Consider the following 13677-nt stretch of genomic DNA (forward strand, 5'->3'; position numbering starts at 1 on the left):
ACCCCTACGTTGCCATAGGAATAGAAACACAACAAAAAGAGGGCGGGGGGGGGGGGGGGGGGGGGGGCGGCTGGCTTAGTCGACAAATAGATCTAGTAAAAATAAATGTGACATTTTTCTTAGACGACGGCGTAGGATATCTATGTAAAGTGGAGTGTGACACCGTTCAACTCCGGCTACTGTGCATATCATGTATATAATATTTATGTATGTATACTATATATAGAAAGTATTTGTAGATTCTCTAGATTTCGGAGTTTGTATATACACTACATGCCATAGTTGTGTTTGGCCACACGAGGGCCACGGTTAAAGGAGATCGCTGCCGTACTACTCAGTACATGCCTGCACTCAATTTCAAGACTGTAGGGTGTGCTTTTGTGGGAAACCATCGACACGCAACCGATAGTTCATCTTTATTTAGAAGAGAAAAACATGGACAATGGTGACTTTCAATTCACTTCCATTGGTTTACAAATCTCAGCTCGGCTTAAGCAGTCACTGAAGTTAATTGATATTGTGTCAGACGCCAGTCATACTTTGTTAGAGTATGGATAAGGACTCTTAGCGGAGAAAGATGCAAGAAAAAAAAAATAATGAAATGAATTCACCAATGACCTGGGAGCATAAAATTGCTTTGAGTCTTTGGGTTTTATGATTGGTATTTTTCAGCATTTCAACACGCATCATGTAATCTCAGTGCAGATTTGGTTCATTGAGTGTGGTTGGAACTGGAAATTTTAAGTCTCAGTTTCCTAGTTTTTATATTGTTTGACGCCATCTCAATGCCTGCCTTCATCATCTTGTTTAGGAGACATTGTACTTTTCAAAGGGGGGAGGGGGTAGGGTTATTAACATATCAGTGAAATGGGAGAGCAGTGTCTTTTGTATTATTTTTTTCATGAGTGTGTGTTTGGATCCACACGTTTCAATTTAAAATGCCATTCTCCATCTCTTGAGGCCGTGATTGCGCGGTGCACCTGTTGTTGTTTTTTATTTCACACTACCGACTTGAATGATTTTGCTTTTCATTTAAGCTGGTTCTCCTGAGGCATTTTCAAACGTGGTTTTATTAAGTCTCCAAACAGTGGCGGATTGAAAAGGGAGTATTAAGCGTATTGTTGGTTAAATGTTTTTGTTTTTTGGTTGCAAAAAAGGGCCCAACTAGACAGTCTGACTGTCGAGTTGGGATTTGAACATGCTGCTAGTAAGTTAACACTATAACCAAGTATAATCAGTGTCATGGCTTTTCGGTTCTGTTCTGATACCAAGTTATTTTAAGAGTAGACTTCATGTGTTGCAGTAGACAGTTATACCTTTTTTTTCGTTCACCTTTGTTCGATTTGTTGCCAAGACACTATAATCACTTTATTTTGTTATAATGAGAAAAAAAAAAAGTTTTAAGTTAAACATGTCATTTGTGACTACACCAGTCTAAGTCAAAGTCCTTCTTTTTTATTAGCGCTGCATTTTCTAACGAAGAAAATATTTTTATTTGCGCATAATACTAACTGACTTATCTGTCTGTGCCATCTCTTATGTGTTATCTCTAGACATCTACCATCTACCGTGTCAAAAAAGGTTTAGGTATGTTCCAGTACCAATTTAAAAACGGGAACAAAAAAAAGTTTGTCATTCAGTATTTCTTTCCAGACGTTTTCTAAGGAATACCAATTCTAGAAATCATACCAGGGCGTTTATATGGTGGCAGAGTTCTGTTCTCCACAGGAGCCCCAGCTCCGTGGGCTTTGTCTGTTGAAAGGCTTCACACAGGGGCCGAGAGGAGGGGAAGTTATGCCCTCCGTCCATCCATCTGTCCATACTAGTCTTTCAACCTCTATATCTCCTTCTTTCTCTCGCTCTTTCAACCTCTCTTCTCTTTCGTTTCTTTTTTTTGGGGTCAATTGTTTGATAAATGTTGTTGTTTGGATGATAATTTGATTTTTTTCAAAAAATTATTTTATTATTGTTTCCAAGATTTTTAGGCTTGTCTTTTATGCCCTTATTTTTTGTTCCAACGCACCAAAGAAGTTACCTTTTGAAGGAGACATGTTTGAGACTATTTGTTTTAGAAACCAATGTTATTTTCTTCAGAGAAATCCCACGCTGTAAACCTATGTTGCAAAATTACCATAAGAAATCAGAAAATTTACTACAACGGCCCCAACATGGAAAGAGTATAGAAGTACCCAACTCCCCGTCTGTACTCGTGTTACAAACGGGTAAAAGTGGTTGACAAATAACAATGATTTTGCCTGCAAGTCTCAGTCCAAACCCTTCATCAAAGGGTTCATAAAGCAAGGCATCACGGTAGATTTGATTTTCTTACCATGTATTAATCATGCCCTATTCCAATTTTATCTGTATGACAATGTTCAAGGTTAAACCTGGATAAAGGCTAACTTTCAACTTGCTTTCGATTTGGTTAAAGTGTCTGACACACTAATGCAAGGCCTCAATGATCTGGCAGCGCTGGTTTGTATCCATTGATTTAAAAAACGTTTTTTAATGTGACTTACCAAGTCAAGGGAATCATGTTCTTGTGCTTATCACCTCTGATTGATTGACATTGCCAAAATAATTGTTCAAATGGCATTAATAAGAGATACAATACTAACACACATGGACAAAGAAACTATATTGGCCCAAAGATTTACCTTGATGTATAGACATGTGATTGCTTACCCTCGTAATATAAATGCCTGTGCTGGGGAGGGGGGGGGGAGCGTTTGTTCTTAGAATAGCGATTCTGCAGGATTTCATCTTGATACAAGACTAAGTCCTTGCACAAGAGCCATACTGTTCAACACAGCGAGGGATAAGCCAATGTTGAGTGAAGATGATTAGAGTTATCGTATGGATTGATTTCTGTGCCCGTGAGGCGAAGCGCTCGCTGGCACGGCCTCCTCTCATGGTGCAACCTCCGCCCATCCCACCAGGAGCCACTCCAGTGTCCATCAGACACTCCACCAAGCCTTGCCACTGCGATGCCTCCGAGGCATCAGTGTAATGTATGGAACACCTTGCTCCAGCCCTGTCTCATCCATTGTTTTCGGTTTTTGTTCACCTGTCTGGGTTTGCTTGTCAAAGGTTATGTTTATGCTTTTTTTTTTGTCACCCAAGACATGTACATCTAAGTGCTGAAGAATTGGCATTTCCAATTCATGGACATTCACTCCAGAGAATTGTTTTGGGTCTGTACCCATTCTGAACGTCATGTTGTGCCATATTCTATGTTTGGAGAGCACACGTACACACACACTTCCCTGTTGCCTGCTTACAAATAAGCTCTGCACACCCCCGCCCTTTCTTCCACGCACCCACCTCATTCCCCAACAGATTTCTCCCCTGGAATCTATGCAAAACATGCCCTGGTGTCTTTGGCAGAAGCTGAAAGAGGAGATGGACTGGCTGATCACTGTAAATAATGTATAAACCGATGGGTCTTAAGAAGAATTCAAGTTGGGTGGGCGGCATAGGAAGAGAACGTCTATGAATTAACCAATGAGGGACTGAATGAGTCATGCAAAATGATGAATGTTGTCCGATATTTTTCTATAATTTTAAAAAATCATTTTAGAAAATGGACATTGATAAAAATGTGGGCGAAATGCTGTAAAAGAGACACTAAAAGGGAATGTTTTTATTAATTTATAAATGTTTTACCCAGCAATACTGCTTCTGTCCCTGAGTCTTCATTGTCTGATGTCTGTTCTGAAGTTGAAGCGGTGTGCCTGTTGCAAAGAGACGCTGCCTCAAAACTTAGTTCTAATAATAACTTCATGAATAACTCAACTTGTTTACCCAAAACTCTATTCTTTGCATGCAAATTTCTTTTTGCGTGTAACAAGGAGATGAACAAAAGATGACTTGAGCACTTTGCGGAGCTAAGATTGCCAAATTTTGAAGAAATTATTTCCCCTTCAAAAATTCAGATTTTTCCTGCAGACGTTAAAGTTTGGTTTTGTGATGAGGGAATATATTCCTTAACTGATCGCACTATAGGTGTGTATATATATATATGTATATTTAATTTGTAATAATTTATATTAATACTAGAGCTGTCAGTTAAACGCGTTATTAACGCCGTTAACGCAAACCAAATTTAACGGCGTTAAATTTTTTATCGCGCGATTAACGTAATTATTTTATAAAAAAAAAAAAAAAAAAAAAAAATTTCTTTGGCTCAAAACAAAGAAGCAGTAGCCTGACTGCTATGTTCAAATGACATTTGTTCAAAGCAGTCGTTTAATTGCACTATAGGCTCTTTTTTTGTATCGTCCTGTTTTGATTAGTGTATATGCCAATGTTGTTATCAATAAAAAATCATTTGCACAAGGCAAGCCGATGCACTTCACCATGTTGATAAGAGAATTAAAATGAGAAGATATGGGACAAAAAAATCAAGGGATATTTAGCATAGAAAAATAATTTGTGATTAATCGCGATTAATTAGAGTTAACTATGACATTAATGCGATTAATCACGATTAAATATTTTAATCGCTTGACGGGAAATCATTCTGCGCATATAACCCAGTGCTCGTGCACCAAGTCCAGGTGTACTGCCCATAACTTGCTTATGGGCAGTGTTAATGTCATGTTTCTTGTAGTGTTGGAGGAAACCCCCACCCCCACCGAACACAGGAAGAACATACAAAATCAACACATAAATAATCCTCTTAAAAGCTGTGTTTTGGAGCAAAAAACTGTATTTATGAAGATTTTTATGTATATTATTTTCTTTATCGTCTTTCTTACCTTCACTGGGAGGATGGCGGTAACACACACACACATACACATTGTTCTGAGGGCCCTGCTGCGGTGCAGAGGCTTTACTAGTTTGAAAGATACAGGGGATCTTAAGAATGATAGATTGTGTTCGATACCGGAAAGCCATTTTTCTTTCACCCAGCAGGTACCGACTACAGGTGTGCTATGGATTATTTCCTCGTTCTCCTGTTGTTCGGTGGAGCGCTCGCCTCCATCCTCTTCATCCTAATCCTCTCGGCCCTTCCACCCACGACCCCCCCTCTCTCCCCTACTCCCCCGACCGCAACTCTGCATCGTTCCATAAAGCGGCCCACTCATCCCTTCTCCATCCCTCTGTCCTTAACGCACCTCTGCTCTATCTGCCCACTCCGCTTCTTCCCATGCACAATCTATCTTCGCCATCGGATTTTGCCTCTATATCTGTTTTATTATACCCAATATTCCACCCTCCAGGATCCGCAGAGCGGCCTCACTCAGAGCAGATGGGAGGGATACATCGGCTTTACGATCGCGTCTCCCGCATACAAGATAACGGATAGGGTCATCACGTGAAACGATTCCATCAAACCATTGATGTGGTTTTACTTCTGTTTTCCTAACTTTAAAATCGAAAAAGAAAAAAACATCTTAAGTGGTCGTCTTTTCTTCAGTCTGGTATAAGGACAAAAATAAATTAAATTAAGGCCGGCAAATAATGAATCAGTTGGTTTGATTTGCTCTGTCACTAATGACCTCCTTGGCTCATTCAAACCTCATGGGGTACCAACGGCGCCCCGAGCCACTACTGCCATAATCAGTCTTCCTGCCCTCATATCTCCTCTCAGGTAGAGCAGCCTCACACACGCCAGGGCAGAGTGGCCATCTTTCATCCAACATGTGTGCGTTTGTATTGATCCTGCCACCTGTATTCACCATGGGGAAAAAAGGGACAAAAATAAGATATTTGATCGATGGCATGTAATGAATCAGTTCGTTTCATTTGTTCTGTGAATAATAACATCCTTGGCTCATCCAAATCTCACCGCTCACACACACAAGCCAGGGTGTGTGTGTCTGGGCCAGAGGACTCACAGTGTCCTTACAACCCTGCCAAACAACCTGCACCTGAGCCCCGACCGTAGCCACACAAGAGAAGGCGTTCCAACTTTCCACATTCGCAAACCAAAACCCACTGCAACATTTGAGGTGTATGAAGAGAGTAGCTACTCACTTTTGAGTCATAGTTGTTTTTGACACCTAGGATTTTTCACTGAAGCTATTAAGGTCAATAGCTCAGCAGCCAAACAAAAATGTATAAGTGTGGAAGTGAAGAAATCCTGAAGAAAATGTGAAGAAATTTCACAAAATTCAACATTTGGATAAAATACATATGACTATATAATGAAAAAGATTGAACGTTCCTCATAGTTGTCAAGTATGTCATCTGGGCTTCAGACAATGTAAAGGTCCCCTTATATCACAGATTAATTGTATTGATAAATGTCTAATGGTACAATGAATGTTTTGGTTAGGAAGATATGATATTGTACTATATACCTAAATAAGTGCTGAAATATAAATAAATGGCCAACTCCAGACCTACGAAATCAACATTTCCTAGCTAATCTCTGGCCTCTCTGGATGCCTTCCAAAAAAATGCTTTTGAATTGCTACACTGCGGTATTGTCCTAGCTTTCCTACTCCTGCCTTATTTTCGATTACCTGTCAGACTGTCAGCCATGTCCAGTTGCACACAGCAACCCATTAGGCAGCTCGTTTGCCTCTGCTGTACTGCAGCCAACAGTTTTGTTTGTTTAAATGCAAAAAGCAATTAATCACAATCCGTAAACTAAATAAATGTTATGCGATTTTATTACTTCTAGTTTTTACATTCTCTGATGGGTTAAAAAATTATATTTTCCCGCAACAATTGTTCCCCTAGAGACCTATCATCTGTTGTAGGCCCCTCAATTTTTGTTCCAGGTTTCCTTATCTCCTTTTAACCAATGTATGCTGACAACCTTATAATTTATACATTAACCACACAACACAATGGGATAAAATTGTTGGCATTTTTAGTATATCCCTACTCACTCAGTTGACAGACAATGGCTGGTTCTTATGGAAACTCAAGTTAGCGAGGTGGTCGCTTAGCAACAACGAAGAAGAGAAGAAAACAAACAACAGCCGGGACACTGGGAAGACCATGCAGAGAGAGATAGAGGGGCAGTGGGTGAACATGAAGGACTCCGGTGCCCCGTTGTGACAGACAGGTGTGTGTGTGTTTGTGCAGGAGTATTACAGGTCAGGAAAAGTTACATCAGTTTTATGAAGTACTATACTTTCACAGGACGCTGATCTACAGGTAAATATATAACTTCAGTGGTTTTGTCTTTCTCTATTTGTAGAATGTTCTATACTGAAGTCTCTGGCCTGGTTATATTTCGTCTGGAATGTTTTGGATTTGTTTCATGAGTTCAGCATTGTGAATCCCAGCGGTTTCTGCAATACTTTGTTATTCTGTGATACTTTGTGATGATGAAGTGTTCTTTTGTCTGCATTTTTGCCTTCTACTTTGGTCTAGAGATGTCAGAACAGTGACTATCACTTACCCACTGGATAAGCAATTGGATCTCCCCCAGCACACACCTCATCAATAATGTAGTTGTCTGGTAATGTGAGTGGAAGCCGTGCAGTGACAGCGAAGCGGCTAGTAAACCTGTTTCTTCATAAGACCCAACAAAGTTTTCTGGTAAATTATATCTGTGTTAACCCTTTTTTTATGATACCTTAATAATTTAATTGTGATGTAATTGTTGTACAATAAATAGTATAGTTAACGGTTCCACTGCTGCTGTGATTGCCTGTCAACTGCGACTGAAAGAAAACACAATCGTTCCTTGATATTTTAATAGTTTGTTTTTATGTTTTTTTTTCGATTCATGTCTAAGGAATACAAAACTGCATCAGATTAATATTCAAAAAACAGTACCTGTTCCAAACAAGTGTGGGCCCAGTATACATTAAGTTGATCTTTCTTTCGTTCAATCATTCGTTGACAAATCCTTTTGTATCTGTGTCTGTTACCAGAATACACAAGGGCGTCCATCTTAGTGCTTAATATTTTTCTCTCCTGTATAATCCGCAATCAAAAGGCAATATTTTAACTGGTTCAGGAATGTATGATAGACAGAGAGGTGCTGGGGAGAAGGAAGGACATATCTTTTATCAAGAGCAGGTGAAGGACAAATGTGGAGCAGGATTAATATGCGAAGGAACACTTTTTAAACCACAGGGCTGGCATTGCTGTTGTGGAAGTAAAACTCGCCACAAGGTCAGCATTTCCATGTTTTTCTCTTCACTGCATAAACAACACTGTTTTCCATTGTAGTCCAGACGCATTCAAGGCTGGCTGGCTGAACGTTGACTAGTGTCCGGACTTCAATTCAGCGTTTTATTTTGGTCATTACAATGGAGAGAGGATGGCAGCCATGGAATTTATATCTCTTAAATAAAAAGTCTGAAGCAGAACCTGCCCTTTTGTAAATGTCAGAGTTGTTGTGTTGTATGTATACCAAGGCACTATCTGCCGGTCCTGAGGGTTTAAAAAAAAGGTCTAGTTGAGATGTGATGTATTGTTCCTGCCGAGAACATGACTTCTTCATGGTACTGTGTTGCTATTCCTAGGGGGGCAGACAGCCTGTCACACACCATACTTCACCCTGATAGGCTAGACAGATGCCTCTCAGTGGCCATTCTCTGCTGCTTTTTGTTCTACCTCATGAATAAAACACCACAGGCTGCCCTGGATGGTCTCTCTGATGGCACAACGTCACACACGCACACGCACACACACACACACACACACACACACACACACACACACACACACACACACACACACACACACGTATACGTACACATACACATACACACACACACACACACACAAAAACACACACACACACACACACACACACACACACACACTAATCCTTGCTGGCACATTTACAGCCGGTGTGATGGGAAGGTGGTGGGTAGTGCTCCTGCCACACCTAGGCTCCATGAGAGGTACTCTCATGTTGTTGCTGTCGTTATTTTGGGTGGTGTGTTTTTTTGCTTGTTTCCCAATAGGGGCTGCTGCTGCCGGTCTGCCTGCATGTGAAATGCTAATACACTCTTCCCTTCGCCACACTGTGTCCCATCTCTTTACAGTGGTTATACTTAAATCTGGCCCTGCTCTGGCAGCTTAGCAACCGGTGCCGCTGGTTATTATCCGTCGTCTGCAATGATTATGTGGGGTGCAGTTTGAGCTGTTCCCTCAGAGGTAGTCATCTCGGGTGACCTGGTCGTGAGATGCCGTACAGGTCATAGAAAAGAAAATCATCATCTTCAAGGGGAACCATCAAACAAGTGTCGATATTTTGGATGTGTCAAGTCATAGCTTCTGTCTGACTTGTAGAATCCAAATGAAGATAAAAGAGGTATCCTTGACTTCTCATGGTGGCATTAACCAATGCAGCTATAAAAGCAGCATTGGTTAATACCAATGCAGCTATAAAAGTTTCCATCTTTTTATAAAGTTTCCAATGAGCATAACCAATAAGTTGTGATAACTTAATACTGGTTCAACGGTAAACCATCCTATTTTCACAGGTTGATAGGATGTTACAGGGCAGCTTTCATGGCATGAATTGTTTGTTCATTTTCTTTTTCTGTCCCCAGGAAGTGAGGAACTGAGAAGGCAAGATTGGGTGACTGCAGGCCCACCTCAACGTCATCCGGCCAATCATCAATACTGCAAGGCATCCATATATCAACTCATCCATCTTTGCTATCATGTATTTGGGATCTCCACTGAGCAGCAATCCTACCTCCCCTATTCCGAACCTCAGCCTCAGCCCTCAGTTTCAGCCCGATGGGGAATTTCCAGGTGAGCCTGGCTCCGCTCCTTTGCCCCTGTCTCCGCTACCGTGCTGGGCTACCCAGGCCCTATGTGATCTGGCCCGGGCCGAGACCGAGTTGCGTCGCCTGCAGGAGTACCAGGCAGCCGAGACGGAGGCGGTGAAGCGAGGGTTGGAGCGTGCCATTCTGGGAGCTCGTAGGGAAGAGTGCCGCCTTGTGGAGAGGGTGGAGCAAGACCACCGAGACGCGCAGCAGCGTCTGGAACAGGTGCAGCGGGACAACGCAGCAGCCGTGCAGGTCAGCCAGTCGCTGTTGGACCAGAGACTCCGCAGACTGGCCCATCTGCGCAACCAGATCCAGAGGGGAAGCCAGCATCCAGGTCAGAACCAATCTGGGTCGGACCACAACCTGCTACTGCAGCAGGGAGTGGCAGAGCTTCTCCAGCCATGGGAAATATCCCTCTCCCTCAAGAAAGTGTCCTTCAAGCCCAGCTCCCAGACCAACGCTGTCGACTTTGGGGACATTCGTGTGCAAGATCACAGCCTCAGCCTGCCTGTTGGCCAGTGTGGACCCCAGGGCCAGCTTTGTGCTTTGCATTCTGGCGAGATAGGATGTGGGGAGGCGAGCCACAGAGGCGCCAGGGAAGAGAGGACCACTCCAGACGGCGGCACAGGAGCAGGGCAGTCATTGACCGTATCAACAAGTAGGGTCGTGAGAAAAATACGCCTCTCTGCTCAGAGTGACAACGATTCAGTCATGGAAGCGAAAGTACCCTCGGTGCAGACGCGCTGCTGGCCTCCAAAACGTGAACAGTCTGACTTAGAGTCATCCCAGGAGGATGATATGGACTCTCCTACCGCTGTAAAAAAGGGGGTGGAAGTCTTGCTGTCTGGCCCTGCAGCTTACAACACAGGTGATTCTGAAGGTAACGAGCAGTCCAGTCGTGGCAGACACCACATCCCAAGAAACCAGAGGAAACAAGGCAGTCTGCGTTTCAGAGATTCTTCTGTGGAATGCAGCCATTCGAAGCCGAACAAATTGAATCAGTATTGGAGCTTAGACGGTCAGGATAAAGGAGACAGAGGCAGAGTGAAATCAAACTCAAAGATGTACTCTTCTCCACCCCACACATTCTCCAAGATGGCTCCCAAGGAGCCTGTGGCCAGTCAAAGCTGTTTGGACCTCACCTACAGGGCAAAGTGTAACTCTCGCCTGAGCCAGTACTCGGATGACCACAGCACCCCAGGGGACTCTGGGCGTGCTCCATCCCCAGTGGACAGCCTTGACTCCTGCGACACCTTCATCGTCACCTCACCACGTCCAGAGTACAGAGGGTCTCTGAATCACAGCTCTCGTCTGTCCAGGTCTGCAGCAGACCTGACGTGCAAGACACTGCCCCTGATAAGCGGCGACAAAAGCAATCCCAACAGCGGCTGGAAGGTAAATCGCAGCAGCTGCAGTCCCCACTACTCTGGCTTTGCCCTTGCCTCTCCATCTCTCCGGAAGAAAAGGTCAAGGATCGCCAATGTTGGGGAGGTGCTGCCTGGACATGGAGGGATGGACGGTGGCCACCAGATGGAGGGAAGACCTATGCAGGGCAGGGCGAGCAGAGTAGCCCGGTCACTCTCCATGTCAGTCATAGACGGCGCCCCACAGGAACAATGCAGAGGCAGGGAGCGGAGAGGAGGAGAGCCAGCCCTGGCAGAGATAGAGGAGGATTGGGACTCATCACTCGCAATGCTGCATGGTGAAAGTGGCCACCAGATTGGACAGTTTGGGAAGCAGGGTTCTGGACGATCAGATCTCACCCTCCCTAGTGGGGTGCACTCAACACCACAGGGTCAAATCTTCATAGTGGACTGTGGAAACGCACGTGTGCAGGTAATATAATAACAATAAAATAAGTACTCATATGTACTAATATCTAAGGGCATGCATAATTTAGTATAAAGTATGTTTGACTATATAGTATATCCAAGTATAAGATATAATATGTAATTACAGTAGCTGTTTTTTTTTCAACTGTACATAATGACACAATAATGATCAATACAAATCTCAATTCAAAACTATTCCTCAATCAGGTGACAGACCCACGAGGCAACATCCTCCAGCACATCACCTCCCCGACTTCTGAAGGCTCCGTGAGACGATGTCGAAACTACTTTGACATAGCTGTCAATGCCAAGGGCCTTATTGCTCTCAGCTGTGCCGCAGAAAGGGCCTTGCTGGTGTTCAGCCGCCACGGCCGCCTTTTCAACACCTTTGGGGGCTCGGGTCTTGGTTCCAGCAGAGAAGAACTGGAGGCTCCCAGGGGCGTCACGGTAACAAGGCAGGATGAGTTTCTGATCGCCGATATCCGCAAAGGCACCCTTGTGGCTCTCAAGCTGGACCCCAAGACCGGTTCCTGTCTGGAGCGAACGGTGGTCACAGGATTCCACCGGCCCTACTTGGTGGCGGCGTGTCTGACGACGGGCATGGTAGCTGTTTCCGAACGGGGCAGCGAGACCGGTCGAGAGCCCTGTGTCAAGGTCCTGGAGCCAGGGTGGAACACAGTGAGGGTGCTGGGGGTTTGCTCTGGAATGGGCCCTGTCCTGGCTTGTCCCTGGGGCCTCTGCATAGATGGGGATGGGAATGTGCTGGTTGCAGATTGGGGCGAGCAGCACAAAGTGGTCTTGTACCCAGCACAGGGGGTTGGCTGGCCTATAATCAGCCAGGGGCTAAGCAGCCCCCGGGGCCTAGCTCTGCTGCCAGAGGGCCACCTGGTGGTGTCCGACAGCATGCACCATTGCATCAAGATCTACCAGTACAAATGAAGACCAGAATGAAGGGAAAGGCCTGCTGATGTAGGCAGACATGTGGGTAAGATTACTTTTGAAATTCTTACTAAGCTAAACAAACCGGTTTCTGCCGGTAGCACACCCTCATGTACGAATGTATTCGCACCAATGAAGCATGACAAGAACAATTGCACTGAGATGTTTTCAACCTATCAATAGATCCACAACTTTCAAAACCAATATTGTGCATTACATTTGGGGAGGGGAGTTATAGAACTTGAATGTTGGATATTATATCATGCAGATCAAATGATGTAGTTTTTTTCACTTTAGTTGAGTCTGATTACCAACAAGCCATTCCAAAATACTAATTGTTCTTCCTTAGTTTAATGAATACCAAAACTTATTCTATGTACTAAACTGTCATAATTAGCACAACAAGGGTGTACCGAGTTCGATCTCTAAATAAGGTGTTTATTGATTGTTTTCATTGCCATCTCATGTTATCTACTCTGTAGGCATCCCTGTTTACTGTAAACATTATTTGGTGCCCACACAACATTCTTGTGTTAAACTTCTGTAATGAACGTTCTACACCACTCAACACTGTTAGTTAAGGACAATAAAGTCAACACACTCTCCTCATACAAGCCTCCCTGTCGTTGCCAGATCTGGCTTGGCTGACAAATAAACCCTCAATCCTTTTTTGAATGTGTTCTGTATAAAACACTTGAATAGTGCTGTTCTGCTGCAGGAATGTTCTGCAATTACCCTGTACTGCTGTCCAAATCCACTGCCTGTCTTCATTTTGGCTACAAGGTGTTTGACGTGTGTCTTTATCAGGCGTATGGTTCAGAAAATTGGTTTGTGATTAGGTGCAACATAGTGGTTATGAGTGTTTGCCTGGAATAAACTGACAGAGATGAGAGACATCAAGAGGTTTATGGCGGTTTCTTTCTGAGATTTCTCTTCTTTATTGTTCTTGATTTATTTATAACATTTTTTATATGGTAGGTATACCATAATTTTGTGTTTTCCCTGACCTGTCAAAACAGAGGATTGTTCAATGCAATTTAGACCTGAGTAAAGATATTTAATACCAGGTCAATCAGTGCTAGATTTACACCGTACATTCACATTTTGTGTGGAAAATTATTTTTTCAATAAAAACTCCATATGCCTTATATCATCATTTCATATGTCTCAAATGGCATATGAGACATATTTAAAGCAATCCTGCA

The sequence above is a fragment of the Gadus morhua genome, chromosome 20, assembly GCF_902167405.1.
Source record: "Gadus morhua chromosome 20, gadMor3.0, whole genome shotgun sequence".
NCBI classification, from domain to species: domain Eukaryota; kingdom Metazoa; phylum Chordata; class Actinopteri; order Gadiformes; family Gadidae; genus Gadus; species Gadus morhua.